Source organism: Bombina bombina, chromosome 1, assembly GCF_027579735.1.
Source record: "Bombina bombina isolate aBomBom1 chromosome 1, aBomBom1.pri, whole genome shotgun sequence".
In the NCBI taxonomy this organism is placed as follows: domain Eukaryota; kingdom Metazoa; phylum Chordata; class Amphibia; order Anura; family Bombinatoridae; genus Bombina; species Bombina bombina.
Genome location: NC_069499.1, coordinates 367,067,596 through 367,095,046, shown reverse-complemented (window position 1 = coordinate 367,095,046; position 27,451 = coordinate 367,067,596). Strand labels below are relative to the sequence as shown.

Here is a 27,451-nt window from a genome sequence, read left to right as displayed (position 1 = left end):
TTTAAACCTAACACCCTAACATAAACCCCACGTCTAAACACTAATCTGCCTTCCCCAACATCGCCGACACCTACATAATGTTATTAACCCATAATCTACTGCTCCCGATATTGCTGCCACCAAAATAAATCTATGAATCCCTAATCTGCCACTCCCGACATCACTGCCACTATGAAAATTCATTAACCCCTATTCCGCCACTCCCCGAGAACGCTGCCACTATAATAAACCTATTAACCCCTAAACCGCAAGCCCCCCACTAGGAAATATACTAACTTAAACTATTAATCCCTAAACCGAAAGACCCCACATCACAATAAACTAATTTAAACTAGTAACCCCTAAACCTAATGCCCCCCAAACTTAATATTACAATTACAATTTCCCTATCTTAAATTAAATTAAAACTTACCTGTCAAATTAAAAAAAACTAAGTTTAAACTAACAAACTAATATAACTATTAAACTAAAACTAACTGCCAATTAAAGAAAACTAAAATACACATTCAAAAATCCTAACACTAAAGTTACAAAGTATCTAATTACAAAAAAATAAATACTGAATTATATAAAAAAAAACACTTGATTACGAACCAAACGAAATTATCAAAAATAAAAAAGAATTACACCTAATCTAATACCCCTATAAAAATAAAAAGCCCACCCAAAATAAAAAAATCTAGCCTGCAATAAACTACCAATAGCCATTAAAAGGGCCTTTTGTGGGGCATTGCCCCCAAAAAATCAGCTCTTTTACCTGTAAAAAAAAACCACAAAGACCCCCCCAACAGTAAAACCCACCACCCAACCAAACCCCAAAATAATAAACCTAACTCTAACAAAAACCTAAGCTACCAATTGCCATGAAAAGGGCATTTGTATGGGCATTGCCCTTAAAAGGTCATTTAGCTCTTTTGCATTGCCCTGAAAAGGGCATTTAGCTCTTTTAAGAAAAGCCCAAATCCTAAACTAAAAAAAAACCTACCCAAAAAAGTTTCAAAGATCCTAACACTAACCACCGAAGATCCACTTACAGTTCCTGAAGTCTGGACATCCAGGCGGCGAGAGGTCTTCATCCAGGTGGCGAGGTCTTTATCCATCCAGGCGGCGTCTTCTATCTTCATCCAGGCTTCATCTTCTATCTTCATCCCGGCGGCATCTTCTATCTTCATCCCGGTGGCACGGAGCGGGTCCATCCTGAAGACATCTGGCACTGAGCATCCTCTTTATACGGTCGCTGCCGTATACTGAAACTTCATAACAAGGGAGCCTTTTCAAAATGGTGTCCCTTGCATTCCTATTGGCTGATTTGATTTTGGAAAATCATATCAGCCAATAGGATGAGAACTAGTGAAATCCTATTGGCTGATCAAATCAGCCAATAGGATGAGAGCTACTGAAATTCTATTGGCTATTCAAAGCAGCCGGGATATAATTTAATATTTTTAATTTTTTTGTAATTAGATACTTTGTAATTTTTATAGTAGTGTTAGGATTTTTTAATGTGTATTTTAGTTTTCTTTAATTGGTAGTTAGTTTAATTTTAGTTTAATAGTTATATTAGTTGTATTGTTACTTTAAACTTAGTTTTTTTAATTTTACAGGTAAGTTTTAGTTTATTTTAAGATAGGGAAATTGTAATTTTAATATAAAGTTAGGGGGGCATTAGGTTTAGAAGTTACTAGTTTAAATTAGTTTATTGTGATGTGGGGGGCTTTCGGTTCAGGGGTTAATAGTTTAATTTAGTATATTTTGTTGTGGGGGCTTGCGGTTTAGGGGTTAATAGGTTTATTATAGGTGTCAAGTGCGGCAGAATAGGGGTTAATAACTTTAGTATAGTGGGGGCGATGTGGGCGGATGGCAGATTAGGGGTTAATAATATTTAAATAGTGTTTGTGATGCGGGAGAGCGGCCGATTAGGGGTTAATAACTTTATTATAGTGGTGCCGATGTCGGGGAGTGGCGGAATAGGGGTTAATACTACTGCTCTCAGATGGCAGTACAGATCTTGTCGATATAGGGTGTAACACAAGCTTTTTAGCCTCACTGAAAAACTCGTAATGGCAGCTCTATGAAAGTGCCATGAAAAAAATTTAATTTTTACGAGTGCAGGACTGACGTTGCGTTACAGGCTAAAAGGCTTGCGGTACAGCTATACCGACAAGACTTGTGATCGCTGCGCTGCTGTTTTAACGCTAAAATGACCATTATTTCAGCGTTAAAAGATGAACGCACAACTTGTAATCTACCTGTATGCTAATACAGCTAAAACATGGATGTATAGATTGTAATCTGCATATAAAATGTAGGGTGCTAACCAAAGTAATGACAAAATTAATAGGGTGCAGACGGGAATGACAGTGTCATCTTCTACCATCTAGCCTTGCATGTATTGTGTTCCCCTTCTTTACCTCCCTCCCTGCACTGTGTGCAATATTAAACATGTAAATAAAAGGTGCCTTACAAACTCAGGGCAGCTGGGGTTTGGGGATGCTATAATAAAGGATGTTCTTAGCCCTCCTCGATAGATACATAAATGTAATAACTGTGCTAAAACAGCATAAACAAACGTGTTATTTCCAAAACAATAAATATATAATAAGTAGTTTTATTTAAACATGATATACAATATATATATAATTTGTAGTGCTTAGAGTTTTGATTGGTGCAATTTTGCCAGTATAAATTATTATTATTATTATTATCGGTTATTTGTAGAGCGCCAACAGATTCCGCAGCGCTAGAATGCATGCATATATTTGGATCAAGCTCCATACGGAACTTGATAAATATGCCCCCATGCCCCCATGACTTGATGTCCCCATTGAATTTCAAAGAATAACATAATATCATTCTTCCCAACTATCCTGTATTCTGTGGGATGGTCACATGCTTGGAGGTCTGCTCACCATCTTTCCAGAGCTTCCTCACCAGTGATATATTCCAATTTCCCAGGACTGCCTTGGCATTACCCAAGACATGCCCAGACTGTCCAACCCCATCCATGGTACACCGGTTGCTTCATTCATCCTCTCATTGCTCTGTCAACAGAAAAATATGTGGAGCAGCTGTCCACTTCCCTGTCCCAAAAGCCTCTTAAAAATGTTTAAAGATACGTAATATTTATAATTAAACTTCAGAAATTAATTTCATGTATACATTTAAAACAATCCATGGATTAGAACAAGAGTAGAATTGAAGAGTTGCTTTTTTCCTATGTCTACTATAACCATTTTTTTTTACATATTCCCTTGTTTTACATGTTTCTTTCAACATGATTTTTAACTGCATTGTTTTTATCTGAGTACTTTATATCAGAACCATGTGCTTCACTGTTAACCTCACTCCCCCCTGTGAGATCTTTATCCCAGTAAACTTCATTACTTTCTTTGGGAAGAAGTTCTATTCTCTCGGGACTTACAGGTTCCTCCTCTTTTCTTAATTCTTAAAATTCAGCTCCTGTAAAGTCTCCACTATAATTTATGATCATCTTAGATGATAGGGTGTTCATACTAAAAAATCTTAGTTATTGTTGATGCATCCCCACTACTCAAAGCCAATACATTTACAAGGCAGACCCTATTTATATAGCCTTTTCTCTAGTTAACCATGGAGTTGTGTAAATGGGGTCAGATTGGGACTATACAGTATACCATACTAATACAATCCTTTAGTCATGATCCGTGGTTTTTAACAGAAAGATTAGATCAACAGTATAGTTCAGTTTAGTGCAGTTAATTATTTTAAAATTGTATGATGATGATTAGAAAAATACATTTCATTATTATTATTTATAGAATTTAAGATACTGAAATTTAATCTGAAATTTTAAGACTGGGTAGTAGCAGTAATAGATGTCGGGCAAGATTTTTTATGCGGTTTTGGTATCACATATACGGCGCGGCATATAAATGTGGCGCATATATTTCACCCGTCGCCTGCAATTTTTACTCCCATAAGATAACATAGAACTACATCGCAAATCAGTATAACATATTCAGTGCAAGGATTTGCGCAGCGAAAATTGAGACATTTTACTCAATATTCACCTTGCCACACATAAGCAGGCGTAGCAAGCCTTGCGCTGAGTATGTGAACTACCTGAAAATAGTAACTAACACCAAACGCAGGCACAATATCTATCTACTTGACAACCGCAATCCCCAACCGCAATAACTAATAAAGTATATTAACCCCTAATCCGCCAACCCCCACATTGCAACAAACCTAATAAATGTATCAACCACTAATCCGCCATTAACCCACATCGCAATAAACCTAATAAATGTATGAACCCCTAATCCGACCATTAACCCACATCGCAATATACCTAATAAATGTATTAACCCCTAATCCACCATTAACACACATCACAATAAACCTAATAAAACTATTAACCTCTAATCTGCCATTAACCCCCAAAATGCAAATAACAAATTAAATGACTAAGCCCCCTAACCTAACATCCCCTAAATTAACCCCAATTACCTAAATAAAAAAAATACAAAGTTACAATTAAAATTAAAAAGCTAACATTACTTAAAAATAAAAAAATAAAAATTAAATTAACCTAAAATTGCCAAAAATAAAAAAGTCTAACATTACAGAAAATAACAAAATAAAAAAAATTAACCTAATCCCAATGAAAATAAACCCCCCCAAAATAAAAACACCAGTAAAAGAGCTGAATGCCCTTTTAAGGGCAATGCCCATACAAATGCCCCTTTAGGGGCAATGGGTAGTTTAGGATTTCTTAGTGTTAGGTTTTTTTTTTTTTTTTTTGGTGGGTTTGTTGGGTGGTGGGTTTTACTGTTAGAGGGGGGTATAAGTATTTTTTAAGGTAAAAAAGCTGTTTAACTTAGGGCAATGCCCTACAAAAGGCCCTTTTACAGGCTATTGGTAGTTTAGCATTAGATTAGGGGGCTTTTTTATTTTCATAGGGATTATTTTTTTTATTTTTTTTGGATAATTTTGTTTATTATTTTCTGTAATGTTATACTTTTTTATTTTTGGTAATTTTATATTAATTTAATGTATTTTTTTATTTTTAAGTAATGTTAGCTTTTTTATTTTAATTGTAAATTAGTATTTTTTAATTTAGGTAATTGAGGTTAATTTAGGGGGTGTTAGGTTAGGGGGTTTAGTAATTTAATTAGTTATTTGCGTTGTGGGGGTTTGGGGGATTAGGGGTTAATAGATTTATTAGGATTATTGTGTTGTGTGGGTTTGGTGGATTAGGGGTTAATAGTTGTATTAGGTTTATTGTGTTGTGGGTTTATCGTGGATAAGGGGTTAATAGTTTTATTAGGTTTATTGCGATGTTGGTTAATGACAGATTTGGGGTTAATACATTTATTAGTTTTTTTATGTGGGTTAATGGCGGATTAGGGGTTAATACATTTATTAGGTTTATTGCGATGTGGGTTAATGGCGGATTAGGGGTTAATACATTTATTAGTTTGTTGTGATGAGGGTGAATGGCGGATTAGGGGTTAATAGATTAATTAGGCATTTTGCGGGGGTTGTCGGTTTAGGGGTTAATACATTTATTATTACTTGCGATGTGGGGGGATTGTGCATATAGGGGTTTTAATGTGTCAGGTTTATTTTTGGGACGCGGGTTAGACTTTTACGGGAGATTTGATATTTTTTTATTTTCCTAGGAGCTGGCCGTTTCTAAAGTGCCGTAAGTCACTGGCAACTCCAGAAATTTGTATTCACACACATTTCTGGACATCGCTAGTTTATCCGACTTAGGGCACTTTATGAACTGCCGGCGGGGTTTATGTGATACCCCGATGTGCTAAGTAAAATTACGGGTGGTGCGGGTTTCAGCAGTTACGCTGAAGCTTGCGCGCATATGTAATCTTGCCCGTCATGGGCAGTTTTAATGACTGTTTGATTGTGACTAGTGAGAACTCATTAGAATTCTGTTATGAATATTTTGGAGCTCTGAGAATAGAGGTTTTGCAATTAGGTCCTAAATATAAATGTAAAAATTCTACCATACAAATGTACACTGCTCCATCAATATAAAAATGCAAGAAAGTGTCAGTTTTCCTACTGAATGATTTCTGCTGGTGTAGGAACTCATTAATCAGAATTATTACTGGGAATGAATCTGAAATACTGTGGTTCAGCTGGCCTGTGGTTCAGCTGTATGTAAGAAATGCACCTTTTTATATAAAAACGTATGAAAGAACAGGAATAATTAGTAATGGTATGAAAAAAAGGTGCGGCTACAAGTAAATGTGAGTGCAATTCTGATACATTTGTAAGGTGCTAAATATGTCAGTAATTTTAGGTTATTATTGTAAAGTGTAATCAGTAGTATATCTGCAGGTTTGTTACGAGTCACTATTTGTTCATTGTTCATGGTAAAAGCATGAACAAAAAACAATGGACTTTAAAAACATGCATATTTACCTTTAAAGACCTGTACAAACTTTTTTCATTTAATGATTGTACCCACCAGGTTTAAATTAAATTGTATCACCAGTCTAGTTTCAATTTAAATGTAAATAGATTTTACTTAAAGGGACACTGAACCCAAATTTTTTATTTTGTGATTCAGATAGAGCATGCAATTTTAAGCAACTTTCTAATTTACTCTATTATTACATTTTCTTCATTCTCTTAGTATCTTTATTTGAAAAGCAAGAATGTAAGTTTAGATGCCGGCCCATTTTTGGGGAACAACCTGGGTTGTTCTTGCTGATTGGTGGATACATTCACCCACCAATAAACAAGTGCTATCCAGGGTACTGAACCAAAAATTGTCTGGCTCCTTAGCTTAGATGCCTTCGTTTTCAAATAAAGATAACAAGAGAACGAAGAAAAATTGATAATAGGCGTAAATTAGAAAGTTGCTTAAAATTGCATGCTCTATCTGAATCACGAAAAGAAAAAATTTGGGTTCAGTGTCCCTTTAACATTTTTTACAGACATAAAATATTTTAATGGTCTCTATACCTTGGCTTTAATGCTCTTTCTAAGACCGATGTTAAAAGCTGCAAACTATAAACTAAAAATATTCAAATAATAATTTATAAGAATATTTTAATAGTAGAATGTGATTTGCATTAGTTTATTTATTTTTGCATTTATTTTACATAACAAAGTCTCATATAATAGCTAATAATCTTATGCCACAGTTTCACAAAATAATGTCTTTGTGTCCCTTACTGCCAAAATCTATACATTGTTCACTTAATGCAAATTGAGGACTAGTTTAAGAGTGGCACGCTAACTGTAGCAAGCGAGGGATGTGGGGTATTTCTCGGCTTTATGCACGCAAATTAAATAACGTGTATTTTGAGTTGAAAGAAAATGCTTTTGCTTTAGCACAATCAAATTTAACGCACATCAGGTTAGCGTGACTTCAGAGCTCTGGTTAACTATTACGCGAGACAAAAAAGTTGCACAAAACACATCAAAAATACATTTAGCAGTACAGGTACACTCATATTAAAGGGATAGTAAAGTCCAAATTAAACTTTCATAATTCAGATAGGGCATGTAATTTTAACAATAATTTACTTTTATCATCAAATTTGCTTTGTTCTCTTAGTATTCTTAGTTGAAAGCTAAACCTAGGTAGGCTCATATGCTAATTTCTAAGTCCTTGAAGGCTGACCTCTTATCAAATAACAAACACCTAACCACCCGCACAAAGTATTAACATATAACAAGAACTTAACTGCCCACACGAAGTATTAAAAAAAACGCCCGCACGAAGGAGCTGATTTATCAATGTCTGTTCGCTGAATGCTGACAGCATCGCTAAATTCAGCAGTTGTGCTGAAATCTACGCCGTACATGTAATCTTGCCCCTGAGCTGCATCCAGGTGGATTCCGAAAATGGCAGGGTGGTGCAATCCCACGCCCCCCCAAGAGGAACCTTACTACAACAAAAGACTGTCCTCCGGGCAGGCTTAATGCCTAATATTAAATAAAATGTATACTTGGCAATTACATGTATACTAGAAAATTCAAGATTTGTGCCCTCTTGACCTGTGGTACCATTGTCCTAGGTTTGTCCCACATTGTAGAAACTTGCCCTAAGGTGGTCACTTAGTATGGCTGTCAGACTAATATAATCAGACAATAGGAGCCTGATTTAACAAGTAGAGGATGCTGCGGCCTCCGCCGGAAACTGAAGTTAAGAAGCAGTGGTCATAAGGCGCTGCTCTGTAACTTGTCCGCCACCTTTTAGGAGGCAGACTGCAATCATCCTGATCCGATCTGGATGATTGACACCCCCTGCTAGCGGCCAATTGGCCACGAATGTGCAGGGGGTGGCATTGCACAAGCAATTCATAAATCTTCTCCTAGGTCTTTGTTTGTCTTGTGTATTTGCATATTTTAACATCTGAGTATCATTTGCTTAACACTGGAACAGCACAATAATACACTAGAGTTCTAAAAACAGTCAGTGAGCATGGTCAACACTCTCATAACCTGCTTATTTGAGTGATCTGCTATAAAGTGTCCCTCAAAATAGTATGTATATAATAACATATTAAGGGCTAGATTACAAGTGGAGCGCAAGGCATTCATGAGGGTGATATATATGTATATAAGCATATACAGTACATATATATTTACAGGGAAAACACAGTCCCCATAGACCGCAATGTAAAGGCAATGTTCAGTGCCGTTTTTTTTTTTTTCAAACATTCCACACCCGCTCACTTTAAACCCTCATAAGTTTGTTTTGTATTTGTTAAAAAATGTATTAATAACTACACTACACTGTATTTTGTGTATTAAAAATGAACCAGAGATCTGATCACTTGTAAATTGCTGGTTATTTACTGCGTGCCCGTAAACGGACAGATTTTCCCATTTACGGGCGTGCAATAAATTAGCGCTCCACTTGTAATCTATCAATGTCCATGTAAATCTAAGATAACTGTAAATATATTAAGACAGAGTATAATTTAGTTAAAATGTCAATTTAAGTATGCCATAACTATTCTTTGTTATTTAATGCCAATTACAGTGTATGCTGTATGCATACCCCTTGCATGTTAATTAAACATATTCTAAAAGCACACGATTAAATCTAATTACCACCAAAACTAAGCCACAAACCAATACACTAAGGCACAATCATTTTATACAGCATATATACCTTATAGAGTTTATCTATTTATTAACTAAAGAGGTTAAAGTTTGGAAAATCAATTGCATAGCTACATGTAATTAAATCCTAAACATTTTTTATTCCTATTGATGCAGTATATAATTCTAAACCTGTCTGTATTGATATCTGTGTTGAATTTCCTTGACTGATGTTGTTATACCCACTTATATAGCACTTTTAGTAAGAATATTGGAGATAAAATTATCTATTAAATATGGTTAAAGGAGAAGTGAATTGCTTGTTTTTCTGTGGTATCCGGGTAAATGTTTCTGAGTGGCATAATCTAAATGATAAATAGGCTCTGGAAAATAACATAGAACAAAGAAATGAGTGTCATTATGCTTTGTTTTTATTCCATTCTGGTTGATTCTAATAAAAATATGTTCAATCTTTTACATTTAAAAATTCAACCTTCACTCTCATCCAAGAAAACTATATTTTTTCTCAAAAGGGTGTCACCATTTTGCTATCTCATACAATTAATGTAAAATATGATTTCTTATTAAAATATACAATACTGTATATTTTGTCTTTTTTTTGCCCATTTTAAAACCTCTGCAACAGATGCTTTCAAGTTCAGTCCTCAAAGAATGCAAGCAGGGCAAAATGTCATAATATCTCTGCTTGACACTGGTAACTGAACATTATTTATTTATCCCTGTTGAGCCATAATAACAACACCCTAGGCCTTGGACAATGTAGAGCAGATTTTAAGCTTATTCCTGTGTGAGAAGAGGCAATTTGATTTGTAGCATTTCTTACATAGGATATACTTAAATTGTGATGTGTTATAAATGCTTGAGAACTAATGTTGAACATCCTTAAAGATACAATCAACACTAAAATTGTTATTGTTTAAAATGTTAGATAACACCTTTACTACCCATTCCCCAGCTTTGCACAACCAACATTGTTATATTAATATACTTTATATATATTCAAACCTCTACATTTCTGCCTGTTTCTAAGCCACTAAGACAGCCTCTTAATCACATGCTTTTCTATTTATGGTTCACAACAGGAGACTGCTAGTTCATGTGGTCCATATAGATAACATTGTGCTCACACCCGTGGGCTCTGCACAACACAGCTAAAATGCAAGTCAATAGATAATAAATAAAAAGTCATGTGATCAGTGGGCTGTTAAAAGAGGCTTAGATACAAGGTAATCACAGAGGTTAAAAGTATATTACTATAACCATGTTGGCTGTGCAAAACTGGGGAATGGGTAATAAAGGGATTATCTATCTTTTTAAACAATAAACATTTTTGAGTTGACTGTCCCTTTAACTTGAACATGATCAATTTACTTAAAATTGGCTCTCAATTTAATAAACCTTTCTATTTACATAGCATAACAACCAAATTAACCTCTTTACAGGATTAATCCACTGACAAAGAATGCATTGATTCACATTACATCGGATGGTTCTAATAAATCACAAAGTGTTAAGAATAAAACTAAGTAAAATATATAAAGAATAATAGAGAAAAGGAAATAAAAGCCTTGAATCAATTAATGGTATTACCCTCTACATTGCAAAATTATATCATGGACCTACCAATAATCCTATCAATTCTACAACAAATTACATATGAACTCTCAAAGTATTTCCTAAGTGCCTTGATGATATCTGGATGTTGGTAGTCCATCCATCTATTTACATTTGTATTATAAAAAGCAACCATGTGCCATGCACAATATCTCCGGGTTAAACCACAAAGCCTACTAAAAAATATTTTGCCAAAACCTCTGTTCACAAATCCCTATTAGATTTTATACAGGGGAAGCTACATTAAGGATTTATCATCAAAAAACGTAAATGATATATTCATAAAAGTGTAAATTTCATTGGAACCAAACTCAACTCAATTTCTGTGGCTGTCAAAAAACCTGATATATAGAATTATTTTAGTTAATTTAAAATGCCCGATTTATTAGTATCCCTATCTTCTGCATATATTGTGCCTTCCTATATTTCGATCATTGATGTTAATAATTTGTGTGAAACAGAAAATGAAATGTTTCACCAGTGTTCAAATATTTGCTTATTTATACAAATGTCAATTGTATCTATTCAGAACACTTACATTTATACATTTCATATATACACATATATACTTTTTTTTCTCAATCACCTAGATTACGAGTTTTGTGCTAAACAGGGTGCGAAACTAACGCCAAAAGAGTTGCAATATTTCACTCTTCATAGTGGTGCCATTACGAGTTATTGAACAGCCTCCTTGTCCTGTGCGTTATGGTGCGATAAGCTCCATACCGCACAAAAGACAAGGGCTGATTTGACATGCTTGTGCACACTTTCCCCCATAGACATCAATGTGGAGAAAGTGGTAGAAAAAAACACCTGAAGTTCGGAATAAAAAATCTCTGTAACGCAACCCCATTGATGTGTATGGGGAAAAAAAGGTGTCATGGAGTGGCAGTTTAGAGGTTAATATATTTAAATAGTTTTGGCAATGTGGGTGGGTCGCAGATTAGGGGTTAATACATTTATTTTATAGTTGCGATGTAGGTGGGTGGCAGATTAGTGGTTAATACCTTTTAAATAGTGGGTTTAAAAGAGAGAAAAAAATCCTGGATTGTAATCCTCGATAAAAGACAGGGGATTCAGCACTCTTTTATAAAGAATTTTATTAGCTCTTACAAATGGTAGTGTATCCAAAATCTGCTTAGGTCGCTGAGAGAGAGGGTGGTCATCTACACCCCATGTACTTAATCTCCCTAATACTATAACAGAAAAGGCAGAAATACAAATTGTACATGTGTGTAAATATTAACAGCAATAATAGGCATTGGTCCAGCCGACCGGAACACAAGAACTGTGTTTGTACTGGTGAACCACATACACCTCTAACAGTATGTCTGCAAGTTACGTCAAAGAACGGAGTTAAGCACAAAAATGTCCGGAGACAAAGACGGCTTTAAGCAAGCAGTAACAACACTTGGAAACTTAACCATCTGGATAAAGGTTGTATCGTTCTCTGACTGTTGCCTTGATTGATTGGCAAGCATTTTGATATGCATACCTAGCTACCCTGTCGAGGGGGCTTACCTTGTTTCTGAGATAAGAATTTGCAAGTATTTGATGCTCGATGCATATGAACTGCACACTGACTGACAGGCTGGCTTTGTGTTCTCCTGCATCTTGCTTTCTTTTCCCATGGCTGTATACTGCTATTGCTTGCATGTTTGATCTATGAATCCTAAAGTCTAACATACGACCACCTACATCTACTGTTAAGGACTAATTGCTAACATTGCTTACATTGCTATTATTGCACTTTTGCCGTTTTACTTATCTCTAAATAGTCTTTTGCTGCATTGTACATACTTTAGGGACACGATCCCAGTGACTACTTAGATCCCATATATATTAACCTGCCCGGCAAGTAGCCTCATATATAAGGTGCCGTACGCATCAGGGTGTAGTAGTCTGGGCGTCGTTCCTCCTGCATATACTTTATGCATATGTACATATCTCTGCATAACTTGCTATTGACATTTATTGACGCTTGAGGTTAGCCATAAACCTATGATATATGCATTTATCAACTAGTTGGTACCTACACAGATCCCTGACCAGTCAGGTTCTAATGTTGAATTATTATTGCTGTTAATATTTACACACATGTACAATTTGTATTTCTTCCTTTTCTGTTATAGTATTAGGGAGATTAAGTACATGGGGTGTAGATGACCACCCTTTCTCTCAGCGACCTAAGCAGATTTTGGATACACTACCATTTGTAAGAGCTAATAAAATTCTTTATAAAAGAGTGCTGAATCCCCTGTCTTTTATCCAGGATTACAATCCAGGATTTTTTTTCTCTCTTTTAAACCCATTACATAAAATTAAAGGGTCTGCACCACATTCATTGATATATACTTTTTCCAATCCCTATTTAGCAATAGTGGTTGGTTTAAAAAATCCTAGCTCTAAGCAGCTGCGTCCCCTTCGTATATTTCTTGAATTACTTTTTAAATAGTGTTTGTAATGCAGAAGGGTGGCGGTTTATGGGTTAATAAGTTGTTTATGGGTGTTAGTGTACTTTGTAACACTTTAGTTATGAGTTTTGTGAAACATCTGCTTGGAAGAGCAGCTTGAGGAAACAGACAGAGAAATAACTTCATTTATATCTGTAATTAACTTGCAGTCTCTCACAATACTAGAACTTCAAGAAAAAAAACAGACTTCGAAGATAGATTTAGAAGGGGGAATTAGAGAATAAAGGGCATTCCAGAAGAAATCAAAGTAGACACCTTAAAGCAATTTACTCAAAGAATGGTTAAATTGTTAATAGCTGGCCTTAATGAAGAGGATATTAAAATCGACAGAAACCATAGATCCACATATCCCTCAGTATAAGGGAGAACTATAGATGTAATATTACAAGATTTTATTAAGAAGGCTTAATCTGAAGGGTCTTTCAAATACTTACAGAATGAAATCCAGATCTTTTCAGATCTGATTCAAGCTACTATTAAAAAAGGAGAGAAATATAGATTTCTCACATCTCACCTACAAGCAAAAAAAAATAAGATACAAATGGGGTACCCATTCAGTTTGGTGATCTTTCATAATGGTTCATTAGTAATATAAAAAAGAAAAGAGGATCTACAAGAGGTTCAATCTTAATTGAAGCTAGTTCTGGATATTTCACCCGATTTTTTCAAAGAGAGTCATGCTATTGTTGAAGGTCCATCTCAAGAAAGGTTCAGAGGTCAAAAGCTGCAATAGGAAGAGGTCAGAAAGAAGAGGAAAAAATATTAATATATCCCAATGAAGTGTAGAGCTGATCCTGGAGTAAAGATTAGAAAGGGAAAAGATAAGAATAATGGGAAGAAGAGCAAGGAAAATAAGGACAAAGGGAGAACGAGAAGAAAATGTGGAAGCAAGAAAGAAGAAAAAGGGGAATTAAAACTTAACAATAAATTATCATGAGGTTAACCAGAATAAAGGAGTTTGGGGGAAGGAATAGGGTTTTTTTTGGGGGGTTTTTTTAAACAGATCTGGTTCATTCAAACCCATATCACAGTTTTTATTAAGATTATCCAACTTCACTCTTTTTTTCACAGGACTGGTTTATTCAAACCAATATCACAGTTTTTATTAAGATTTTTCTACTTCACTCTTTTTGTTTTTAACAGGACTGGTTCATCCGAAACCCATATCCCTCTCTGGATAACTCAAAGAATAAATCATCCATATCGAAATCTATTATTAAACAAGTTAATAATAGCATGAAAGAAGTTGCTTTATATGATATATGGAGGATTCTACATCCGTATCAATGAGATTATACTGTACTTTTTTCTCTAACCCTCATCTATTTTATTCAAGATTAGATTATTTATGCACTGACATAAAGGGTTTGGTCCTGTTCCAGGATGTATAGATCCTCCCAATAACATGTTCAGATCATGCCCCAGTAAAATTACAACTAAAATGGGGGGATAAAGGCAGAAGTGTATCACAATTGAGATTTCTGATACACTATTGAATAATCAGGGAATTAAAGATAAGATAGCAGAGAAAATTAAAGAATATTTCATCATGGATAATATGGATGATATTTCCCCCTCATTATTATGGGAAACATATAAATGCATGATTAGGGGAGAGTTATTAAAACAAAAGAGCATCCAGAATAGGGAAAAAAGGAATTGGAGGATATTATTACCACAATGCAAGAACTAGGTACAGTTCATAAACAAAACCCTGATAATACTATGATCCTAGATGAATATTAAAAGGAAAAAAATACAAGAATATTGGTCTGGTCTCAATAAAAAGAAAGCTTTATGGTTAAGAAAAAATATTACACAGAAGAAGATAAAAATGGCAAACTACTTGCTAGAGAAAAGACAAAGGTAATGATATATATATATACTGGGGCATATGTATCAAGCTCCGCATGGAGCTTGATGCCCCGTGTTTCTGGCGAGCCTGCAGGCTCGCCAGAAACAGCAGTTATGAAGCACCGGTCACAAAGACCGCTGCTCCATAACCTGTCCACCTGCTCTGAGCAGGCGGACAGACATCGCCGGAAATCAACCCGATCGAGTATGATCAGGTTGATTGACACCCCCCTGCTGGCAGCCTATAGGCCGTGAGTCTGCAGGGGGCGGCGTTGCACCAGCAGCCCTTGTGAGCTGCTGGTGCAATGCTGAATACGGCGAGCATATTGCTCGCCGTATTCAGCGAGGTCTGTCGGACCTGATCCGCAATGTCGGATCAGGTCCGACAGACCTTCATAACTAGAGGCCACTGTATAAACTAAAAAAGGAGAATAATAGATACTGCAAAAATAACTTAGAGATAATAAATCAGTTTTAAAGTTATTATGAAAACCTATATAACCTAGATGCCCAGTCTACATCTGATTTTTTGGCAAAGTTATTTGAAAAGTCTTAAAAATAAGTAACGTTAAAGAACAAGACAGATTAAAATTACTTACCGATATCTCTTCTTAATGTGGATATAAAAATGTATTAAAAATTGATTGCTAACCGTATCAATGGGGTATTAAAAAAAGTTAGACATCTGGACCAGGTAGGTTTTGTCAAAGATAGAGAATCAAGGGATAATAAAATTTAAAAATATAAATAAATACGGGGTACCCGTAGGCGCCAACAATATTGGTATTGTTTATAGAGATCTTAGTTGCCCATATCAGACAAAATGACAAGATACATGGTATCAAAATTGGAAACAGGGAACACAAACTGTCTTTATTTGCAGACGATATCCTCTTGAACCTATCTTACCCTATTTCCTCAGTAGAAGAGCTTTTGAAGGAATTTAAGGACTTTGGCTTTTTATCGAACTTCTCAGTTAACGTAAATAAATCCCTTTAGAGAAGTAGAATCATTGAAGTATTTAGGTATAAACTTATCAAGTTTAATGGATAAAATGTATCGCCTTAATTATGTAAATCTTATAAAAGTTATAACTAATGATTTAGTATTATGGTACAATTAGAAAATATCTTGGATTGGTAGAATTAATGAATATTCTAGCTAGAGTACTGTATAAACTACAAACCCTTCCTATTCAAATTCAAAAAGTATATTTAGAAGACCTGCAAAAGGTCATCAACAATTATGTTTGGGGAAAATACATGCAAGAGTTAATAAAGATACTTTATACAGGAAAAGGAGTATAGGAGGATTAGGGTTACCCAATATACTTAAAGGGACAGTCAACACCAGAATTTTTATTGTTTAACCCCTTAATGACCACAGCACTTTTCCATTTTCTGTCCGTTTGGGACCAAGGCTATTTTTACATTTTTGAGGTGTTTGTGTTTAGCTGTAATTTTCCTCTTACTCGTTTACTGTACCCACACATATTATATACCGTTTTTCTCGCCATTAAATGGACTTTCTAAAGATACCATTATTTTCATCATATCTTATCATTTACTATAAAAAAAAATTATAAAATATGAGGAAAAAATGGAAAAAAACACACTTTTTCTAACTTTGACCCCCAAAATCTGTTACACATCTACAACCACCAAAAAACACCCATGCTAAATAGTTTCTAAATTTTATTCTGAGTTTAGAAATACCCAATGTTTACATGTTCTTTGCTTTTTTTGTAACTTATAGGGCCATAAATACAAGTAGCACTTTGCTATTTAAAAACCATTTTTTTTCAAAATTAGCGCTAGTTACATTAGAACACTGATATCTTTCAGGAATCTCTGAATATCCATTGACATGTATATATATTTTTTTAGTAGACAACCCAAAGTATTGATCTAGGCCCATTTTGGTATATTTCATGCCACCATTTTACCGCCAAATGCGATCAAATACAAAAAATCGTTCACTTTTTCACAAATTTTTTCACAAACTTTTGGTTTCTCACTGAAATTATTTACAAACCGCTTGTGCAATTATGGCATAAATGGTTGTAAATTCTTCTCTGGGATCCCCTTTGTTCAGAAATAGCAGCCATATATGGCTTTGGCATTGCTTTTTGGTAATTAGAAGGCCGCTAAATGCCACTGCGCACCATACGTGTATTATGCCCAGCAGTGAAGGGGTTAATTAGGGAGCATGTAGGGAGCATTTTGGGGTAATTTTAGCTTTAGTGTAGTGTAGTAGACAACCCCAACTATTGATCTAGGCCCATTTTGGTATATTTCATGCCACCATTTCACCGCCAAATGCAATCAAATTAAAAAAAACGTTAACTTTTTCACAATTTTAGGTTTCTCACTGAAATCATTTACAAACAGCTTATGCAATTATGGCACAAATGGTTGTAAATGCTTCTCTGGGATCCCCTTTGTTCAGAAATAGCAGACATATATGGCTTTGGCATTGCTTTTTGGTAATTAGAAGGCCGGTAAATGCCGCTGCGCACCACACGTGTATTATGCCCAGCAGTGCAGGGGTTAATTAGGGAGCTTGTAGGGAGCTTGTAGGGTTAATTTTAGCTTTAGTGTAGTGTAGTAGACAACCCAAAGTATTGATCTAGGCCCATTTTGGTATATTTCATGCCACCATTTCACCGCCAAATGCGATCAATTTAAAAAAAACGTTCCCTTTTTCACAAACTTTTTTACAAACTTTAGGTTTCTCACTGAAATTATTTACAAACAGCTTGTGCAATTATGGCACAAATGGTTGTAAATGCTTCTCTGGGATCCCCTTTGTTCAGAAATAGCAGACATATATGGCTTTGGCGATGCTTTTTGGTAATTAGAAGGCCGCTAAATGCTGCTGCGCATCAAGCGTGTATTATGGCTAGCAGTGAAGGGGTTAATTATGTAGCTTGTAGGGAACTTGCAGGGTTAATTTTAGCTTTAGTGTAGAGCTCAGCCTCCCACCTGAAACATCAGACCCCCTGATGCCTCCCAAATAGCTCTCTTCCCTCCCCCACCCCACAATTGTCCCCGCCATCTTAAGTACTGGCAGAAACTCTGCCAGTACTAAAATAAAAGGTATATTTGGGCTTTTTTGAGTTTTTTTTTAGCATATTTACATATGCTGCTGTGTAGGATCCCCCCTTAGCCCCCAACCTCACAGATCCCCCACCAAACAGCTCTCTAACCCTCCCCCTCTGCCTTAATGGGCGCCATCTTGGGTACTGGCAGCTGTCTGCCAGTACCCAGTTTAGAAAAAAATGTGCTTTTTTTAAGAAAAAATCCCTTTTTCTGTAGTGTAGCTCCCCCCCCACCCAATACCAACCCCCCACCCCTCCAAGATCCCTTTGACTGCTGTTTATTTTTTTTAATTTTGCCCTTTTCCCCCACATAGTTACATTCATTTTCTGTAGTATAGCGGTTCCCACCCGCTCCCGCCCCGTGCACGGGCCCGCCGCCCTATGTGAACGCGCTCGCGCCCGTGCGCGCCCCCGTCAGCTACGCCCCCGATCCCGCCCCCCTCCTCCTTACACGGCCCATCGATGGCCGCCCACCCGCCTCCCAAGTCAGCTCCCACCCACCAACGATACCGGCCATCGATGTCCGGTGCAGAGAGGGCCACAGAGTGGCTCTCTCTGCATCGGATGGCCATGCAGGGTTATTGCAGGATGCCTCCATATCGAGGCATCACTGCAATAACCGGAAAGCAGCTGGAAGCGAGCAGGATCGCTTCCAGCTGCTTTCCACACCGAGGACGTGCAGGGTACGTCCTCAGGCATTAACTGCCTTTTTTTTGAGGACGTACCCTGCACGTCCTTGGTCGTTAAGGGGTTAAAAAGATAGATAATCCCTTTATTAGCCATTCCCCAGTTTTTCATAACCAACACAGTTATAATAATACACATTTTAACTCTGTAATTACCTTGTATCTAAGCCTCTGCAGACTGCCCCCTTATTTCAGTTCATTTGACAGACTTGCATTTTAACCAATCAGTGCTCACTCCCCTTTAAATTCACGTGCTTGAGCTCAATGTTATCTATATTACACACATGAAATAATGCCCACTAGTGATGAAAAACTGTCAAAATGCTTTCACATTAGAGGTTGCCTTCAAGGTATAAGACATTAGCATATGAACCTCCTAGGTTTAGCTTTCAACTAAGAATACCAAGAGAACAAAGCAAAATTGGTGATAAAAGTAAATTGGAAAGTTGTTTAAAATTAAATTCCCTATCTGAATCATGTTTTTTTTTTTTAACTTGACAGTCCCTTTAAATATAGATAAGCTACAATTATTCAATGAATACTAGACTGGCATTTAAATGTTGAATCAAAAGGTTGGGCTTAGCTTCAAAGCAAATTTATCTTAAAAAGTCCATAAGCAGTCAATGCTGCTGGGCATAGAGTATAGATCCAATAAGATTGAGCATTTTAGTATTATAAAAGAGACATTTAAAATATGGGACCATTACTTAAAAAGAAACCAAACCTATCCTCTATCTGATCTCAGTTGCTATTCTTAATAGAAAATGTAATTTTTTCTATAAGGTCAACTTAAAGGGAGCACTATGCCTAATACAATTAAGATAACAGATATAACAGAAAAAGGAAAACGTCTTAGACAAAAAAGTCTTAAAGCTAAAGGCTTTGAGTCCCTAGCAGATTGTTTTACTTACTCTCAATTCTATCATTTCATTTTTACCAACAATAACAAAAATAAGTTATTAAGGCCTCTAACAAAATGTGACAATATTTGCAATGCTCAACAAAGTAAAAAAACACATGTGTTATCTGAATCATATGATCTATTACATAATGTAATGGAGGAACTTCCAAATTATGAGCAAAATTGGCAAATAGAAGTAGATCAATCTATAGATTTAAAATCCTGGCAGAATATATAACAGACAGCAAAATCTCCAGTCTCTAGAAGATGTATTAAACAAAACCTTAACATTTTGACCAGATGGTACCTTCCCCCCACTAGAATCCAGAAACTTTACCCTCATACACAGGATTTATGTTGGAGAGGGTGAGGAGGTAAAGGCAATTTATCTCACATTCACCTAGATTACAAGTTTTGCGCTATAGAAGGTGCGAAACAAAAGCAACAAAAGTTGCGTTATTTCACCCTCCATAGCGCTGCCATTATGAGTTTTGGAAAAGCCGCCTTGTGTGTGTGATATGGTTGTGATGAGCTCTATACTGCACAAAATACAAGTGCTGCTTTGACATGTTCGTGCACGCTTTCCCCATAGACATCAATTAGGGCAGAGTGTTAGAAAAAAAACACTAACACCTGCGGTCGCGGAATGAAAAGCTTCGTAACGCAACCCCATTGATGTCTATGGGGAAAAAAAGTTACGTTTAAATCTAACACCCTAACATAAACATACATAAAGACATAGGGGTCTATTTATGAAGCAGCAGATGCTGCCTTAGACCCACTCCGCTTCAGTTCCGGCTGAAGCGGAAGTTAGGAAGCAGCAGTCCTTAGACCGCTGCTCCTTAACTCGTCTGTCACCTCTGAGGTGACGGACAGCAATCCACCCGATCGAATACGATCAGGCTGATTCACACCCCCTGCTTATGGCCAATTGTCCGCGAATCTGCAGGGGGTGGTATTGCACCAGCAGTTCACAAGAACTGTTGGTGCAATGATAAATGCTGACAGTGTATGCTGTCGGCATTTATCGATGTGCGGCGGACATGATCCGCTATATCGTATCATGTCCGTCTGCACATTAATTAATTGACCCCATAGAATTTCTAAACTATAATAAGCAATTTAAGATTAATATGAACTCTTTCAAACAAGAGATGTGGCAATTCAAATCAAGAAAAGATAAAAGAGATTATGATTCTAAGCAAGTATACATGTGGACACATGATGAACAGCACAAAGGGAGAACTATTTTTTATACATCAGAGGAGATTTAACAAAAATAAAAATGAAAAAAACAGTAACATTTTCAGATACAGACTATGAAATTGACTCATCTGATAATGAAAATATAACTGAGGAAACAGTCCCCACAGCATTACATCTTCCAAGATTGATGTACACCTTTAACCATTAGTTATCAGGCAAAAAATGAGGATCCACAAACATTATCAACAAGAAAAAAACACACAGAGGTAGGAGGAGCAAAGGGAATAAACAAAAACAACTTGAACACACAAAAATATTAAGCTCCACAGAATATGGGGGAACAGAAGATATATGTGACCAGGTCACAAGGACAGAAGAATCAAAGATACACATAGATCAGAATGTCATTAATTTGTCTTCTGTGGATTTAAATGAATCTGAGGTTAGCTTGTTATCTAAAGGTTTTCATTTTTAACCATCTACTCATTTTAACCTATTTGAAACAATTTTGGATGTGAACAAATTTGTTTGAAAAATTACTTTAAAAAAACATTTTTATGGTATGAGTGAAGAGGGGGCACAAATGCAAAAAGAGATAAAGACTGTAGGTGAAGACAAAGAAACATTGACGTTTTCAGATTGGTGTTCAATACAAAATTTACATCAATTAGCCAATGAAAGTACACAAGAGGATTTAGACCTAATACATGAAAGGGATGTACAACAAACTCAAACAAAGGAAAAAAGTAACTTTTATTCTGTACATACAAGAAAAATGAAAAAAATGAAAAATTCCAGAAAGCAGAAAAACATAATTTATGTAAGAACTTACCTGATAAATTAATTTCTTTCATATTGGCAAGAGTCCATGAGCTAGTGACGTATGGGATTTACAATCCTAACAGGAGGGTCAAAGTTTCCCAAACCTCAAAATGCCTAAAAATACACCCCTCACCAGACCCACAACTCAGTTTAATGAAAAGCCAAGAAGTGAGGTGATAAAATAAGGAGTAAAAAAGCATACAAAAAGAGGAACTGGAAATATAATTGTGCTTTTATACAAAAAAATCATAACCACCACAAAAAATGGTGGGTCTCATGGACTCTTGCCAATATGACAGAAATGAATTTATCAGGTAAGTTCTTACAAAAATTATGTTTTCTTTCATGTAATTGGCAAGAGTCCATGAGCTAGTGACGTATGGGATAGAAATACCCAAGATGTGGAAGTCCACAGAAGAGTCACTAGAGAGGGAGGGATAAAATAAAAACAGCTTTTTCCACTGAAAAATTAAATCCATACAAAAAATAAGTCTTTCTTAAAAATTACAAGAAAAAAGCTTAAATCATAAGCAGAAGAATCAAACTGAGACAGTTGCCTAAAGAACTTTTCTACCAAAGACTGCTTCAAAAGAAGCAAATACATCAAAATGGTAAAATGTAGTAAATGTATGCAAAGAAGATTAAGTTGCTGCTTTGCAAATCTGATCAACCGAAGACTCATTCTTAAAAGGCCAAGAAGTGGTGACTGATCTAGTAGAATGAGCTGTAATTCTCTGAGGCGGAGACTGTCCCACCTCCAAATAAGCCTTGTTGTGAATCAAAAGCTTTAACCAAGATGCCAAAGAAATGGCAGAGGCTTTCTGACCTTTCCTATGACAAGAAAAAAAAAAAAATAGACTAGAAGTTTTTCTAAAATCTTTAGTAGCTTCGACATAACATTTAAAAGATCTTACAACATCCAAAGAATGTAAAGATCTTTCAAGAGTATTCTTAGGATTAGGACACAAAGAAGGAACAACAATTTCCCTACTAATGTTGTTAGAATTCACAACCTTAGGCAGAAATTTAAACAAAGTCCATAAAACAGCTTTTTTAATCTGATGGAAAATCAGAAAAGGAGACTCACAAGTGAGAGCAGACAATTCAGAAACTCTTCTAGCTGAAGAGATAGCCAAAAAGAACAATACTTTCCAAGAAAGTAGTTTAATATCCAAAGAATGCATATGCCTCTAGTTATCAAGCCGTCAACCTCAAATACGCTGGAATTCCGCAGCGTAATTGTGGCGAGGCTGATTCGCCTAAGTTATCAAGCCCTACACACCGACAAAAGTAGAATCTAGTGACGTAATCTTCGATCCGCCGGACAGATCGATTCTTACGTCACTCTAGATGTTCCGAACGCAAGTTCGGCACAATCTGACTACTTTTGGAAGTTATCAAATGACTACCAGGTACGCTCTGCACTTTTCCGGCCCAGCGTACCTGGTTTTCAATCTGCCGTCCTGGAGGCGGTGGATACCATAGGAATCAATGGGAGTCTGACCATAGCGAAAGCTCATGTTCGCTGCTGCCCGATATCCTATTGATTCCTATGGGAGCTGTCTACACCTAACACCCTAACATGTACCCTGAGTCTAAACACCCCTAATCTGCCCCCCTACACCGCCACCACCTATATTAAACATGTTAACCCCTAAACTGCCGTTCCCGGAGCCCACCGCCACGCTTATAAACTTATTAACCCCTAAACCGCCGCTCCCGGACCCCGCCGCAACTATAATAATTATATTAACCCCTAAACCGCTGCTCCCGGACCCCACCGCAACTATAATAATTATATTAACCCTAAACCACCACTCCTGGACCCTGCCGCCACCTACATAATACCTATTAACCCCTACCCTGCCCCCCCTACACCGCCGCAACCTATAATAAAGTTATTAACCCCTATCCTGCCCCCCCTACACCGCTGCAACCTATAATAAAATTTTTAACCTCTAAACCTAAGTCTAACACTAACCCTAACACCCCCCCTAACTTAAATATTAATTAAACAAATCTAAATAAATATTACTCTTATTAAATTAATTATTCCTATTTAAAACTAAATACTTACCTATAAAATAAACCCTAATATAGCTACAATATTACTAATAATTATATTGTAGTTATTTTAGGATTTATTTTTATTTTACAGGCAAATTTAAATTTATTTTAACTAGGTACAATAGCTATTAAATAGTTATTAACTATTTAATAGCTACCTAGATAGAATAAAGTCAAATTTACCTGTAAAATAAAAACTAACCTAAGTTACAATTATACCTAACACTACACTATCATTAAATAAATTATTCCTATTTAAAACTAAATACTTACCTGTAAAATAAACCCTAAGCTAGCTACAATGTAATTAATAATTACATTGTAGCTATCTTAGGATTTATATATATTTTACAGGCAACTTTGTATTTATTTTAACTAGGTACAATAGTTATTAAATAGTTATTAACTATTTAATAACTACCTAGCTAAAATACAAAATTACCTGTAAAATAAAACCTAACCTAAGTTACAATTAAACCTAACACTACACAATCATTAAATAAATTAAATTAATTAACTACAAGTAGCTACAATTGAATACAATTAAATAAACTAACTCTTCCGGTGAGGGCGGAGCTAGCAGAGGGAATGCTAGCACGACGCTCTATGGGAAAGAGCTAACTTCCAGCAACCTGAGCGACTATTTTCCTTGACCCAGCTTGGTAGGGGTCCGGAAGCAGCAGGACGTCGCTGGGAAGCCACCCATACCTACTGGCCCTGTCAGTGAGGGCATAACTACAGAAGAATACAGAAGAGCCCGTCTAGGTTTATACCCTGGCCTGAGGAAGAGTACCGGTGCGATACCGGGAAGCTGAGACGTATCAAGTGGCCTGAAGTTCATATGTGTGAGGTCGCCGAGGAGCTAGTGAAGCATTGTATCGGAGGAGCGGTCCCGCAGGTGGTGCAAGTGTACGGGCTCCCGGGAGTCTTACCTGTGGGCCGCGGATGCACAGAGATACTTGAGGTCTCGACGGGGTGCCGTGTGTGACTAAGACGTCTAGAGTCACGTCTCTCCTGCTGTCAAGGCGAGTACCTGCTGCATGTGATGCCGGAACTACAGCGGAGTGAGACATACCGGAGCGGAAGTGAGCCGGGACATTGAGAGACACCGGAGGAGTGTGCTGAAACACGCTGAAGACAGGCGGCCTGCAGTTACACGAGCAGACAGTGGCCCCTGGGAGACAATAGAAAGTGAGCCGCTGGAGGTACCCATCAAGCGGTGAGTTACATGCTGAACTATCTTTGTGCCTTACACTGTCCAGAGACTTATGTCCAGATATACATGAGGAGCTAGGACATAACAGGTCTCTTGAATAAACCCCGATAAAATCAACAGGCCTGTATTTATTATTATTTTGGGGCCAGAGCTTGAGAGGCGGGAACAAGTTTAAAAAGAGAACAAGTAAAAAAAAAGAGGCCCTTTTTCTGGGAGGAAGGGACCACAATCTGACAATATATATCTCTCATGACGGGACACTACAGGTGGATCTTGCTTGGCAGCAAATATAGTGAGAGAGGCCGGTAAGGCCGTTTTGAATTGTGATATCTTCTGAGGAACGGCTGCTCTTGCAAGCAACGGTATTGGGCCGCATATTATGTTTGAACCTCTTAAAATAAAATGACAGCCTCGTTCTATATTTGAAACCTTGGCAGTGCATACACTGAATATTGCCTGGAGACTAAAGTATTTTTGGTGGACACAGACCGGCCAGGCTATATCTCAAGTTTCTCTAGCTGGAGAGAGGATAAGCAGGGGATTAATTACAACCTTGCCAGGAAAAGACATACTGATAAACTTGGGTATACAGTGTTATTAAGAGAAGTAACTCTGGATTTAATGACAAACTCTTCCAAGTGAATAAATGCTGGCTAGTAATTGGGCGTGAGACCCAGTGCTTGGATACAGTGACCCAGGCCCAACAAAGGGGTTTTGCTATATAATAGCTATAGCTGTGCTGATTACTAAGTTGTCTCTTTGTGTGTCTTCTGTTTTTTTCCTCTACTTCTTTTTGAAGTTAATTGATAGTGGAGTTTTTTTATTTAAAAGGATATTGTTGATATATGCTCTATTTACAAATTAATCTTCTTACAGGCTTTGCAGGAGACAGATATCGGTAGCTTATGGTTCTATTTTATTTATGTTAGGATTAGGCTGGTGTTGACATGTTTAACTTATTAGGAGGACAGTCTGCATATTGACACAGTGATCCTAAGGAAAACCCCCTAAAAATTGGAGTCTGGCTAGAAGCCTAAATAGCGGCTAAATGATCAAAGGCCTAAACTTTAAATAGTCTAAAGCAAATAGAGATATATGATAATGTTATAAGTAGATCTGCTAGACAGGTAACCAATTAAGACTGAGTTTGTTTAGTTAGAGAACTATCCTGTCATGTTATTAATCTAGGAATAGAAAGCTCAATTACTATCATTTAAAAACTTAGGAGTCTAAAACCTATTAGAGGTAGTGAGAGATACACTGTAATGTTTATGGTTGCAGTTATCAGACCAAGCTGCTAAAACTAAGTTAAGTGGCAGACAATTCGCTGGAATACTTGGGCTAAGTGTTTTAGGTAGTCCTGATTCTGAGGTCCCGATTTTGGGTGGTAACGCGCTATAACCACATTTGTACATACACCTGGGTTGGTTTTGGGGGCTTCTTTAGTGTGTTTTCCCCCTCTTAGATCACTCTTTCCACCCCTACCCCTATCCTCACACTTTCACTGCCCACTCACTTCACCCGTAACTGGTTTCTCCTTCACACCCGATATATTCACTTTAATATCCTTTTCTCTTCACGTCACTGGAAACAAGTATTTTTGTTCCCCTACTCATGGACAAATACATGTCCCACTCTAAAGCTAATTCACCCGCGATGCCACCCAAACATAAGGATAAAAAAACTAAGCCTAGCGAGCCAGAGACTTGCAGCGACTTAAGCCTGAGCAGTATCGATACTGCAACACTACTGAATCAAATGTCTGAGTTATTTATGCCTCAGTTCAACGCCTTAAAACAAGAGATAAGCAACCTGTCAACAGAAGTTAAGCAATTCTCCTCCAGGCTCACAGAACTAGAAACAAGAGTTTCAGATGTAGAGGATAAGCTCTCTACCCAAGAAGCTATAAATGAGACGCAAGAAAAGATCATACATACACTACAAGCCAAGCTAGAAGACCTAGAGGACAGGTCACGGCGCAATAACCTTAGGGTTATTGGGCTTCCTGAATCTGCGGAATATGCGGACCTCCTAAAATTTGCCTCTACCACACTCCCTCAAATGTTTGGCAGTCAGATAGAGAATCTGGTGATCCCTGTGGAGAGAGCACATAGAATAGGGCCAATACGTGATAATTCTACGGTCACACAGAGACCCAGACCAGTTATAATTAAGTTTTTAAACTATCAGGATAAGTTCCACATTTTACGACTCTATCGCAAGAATGGGGGGATTAAGGTAGGCCAGACAAGATTGCTATTGTTCCAGGACTTCTCCACAGAAACACAGGCAAGGAGGAGGGAAATGGCGCTATACTGCTCCAGATTAATCAATGGGAATTTGAAGGCTAGATTGCTGTATCCGGCCAAAATTGTACTGGAGAGGGATGGCGCCATGCTTACTTTTTCAAAAGTTGAAGAGATC

The 27,451-nt window shown here is 36.8% G+C and overlaps 1 protein-coding gene across 1 annotated transcript in view; it reads right to left on the bottom strand.

The window, feature by feature from the left end:
- Nucleotides 1-27,451, bottom strand: part of THSD7B (thrombospondin type 1 domain containing 7B) — a 1,177,597-nt gene that overhangs the window by 602,455 nt on the left and 547,691 nt on the right.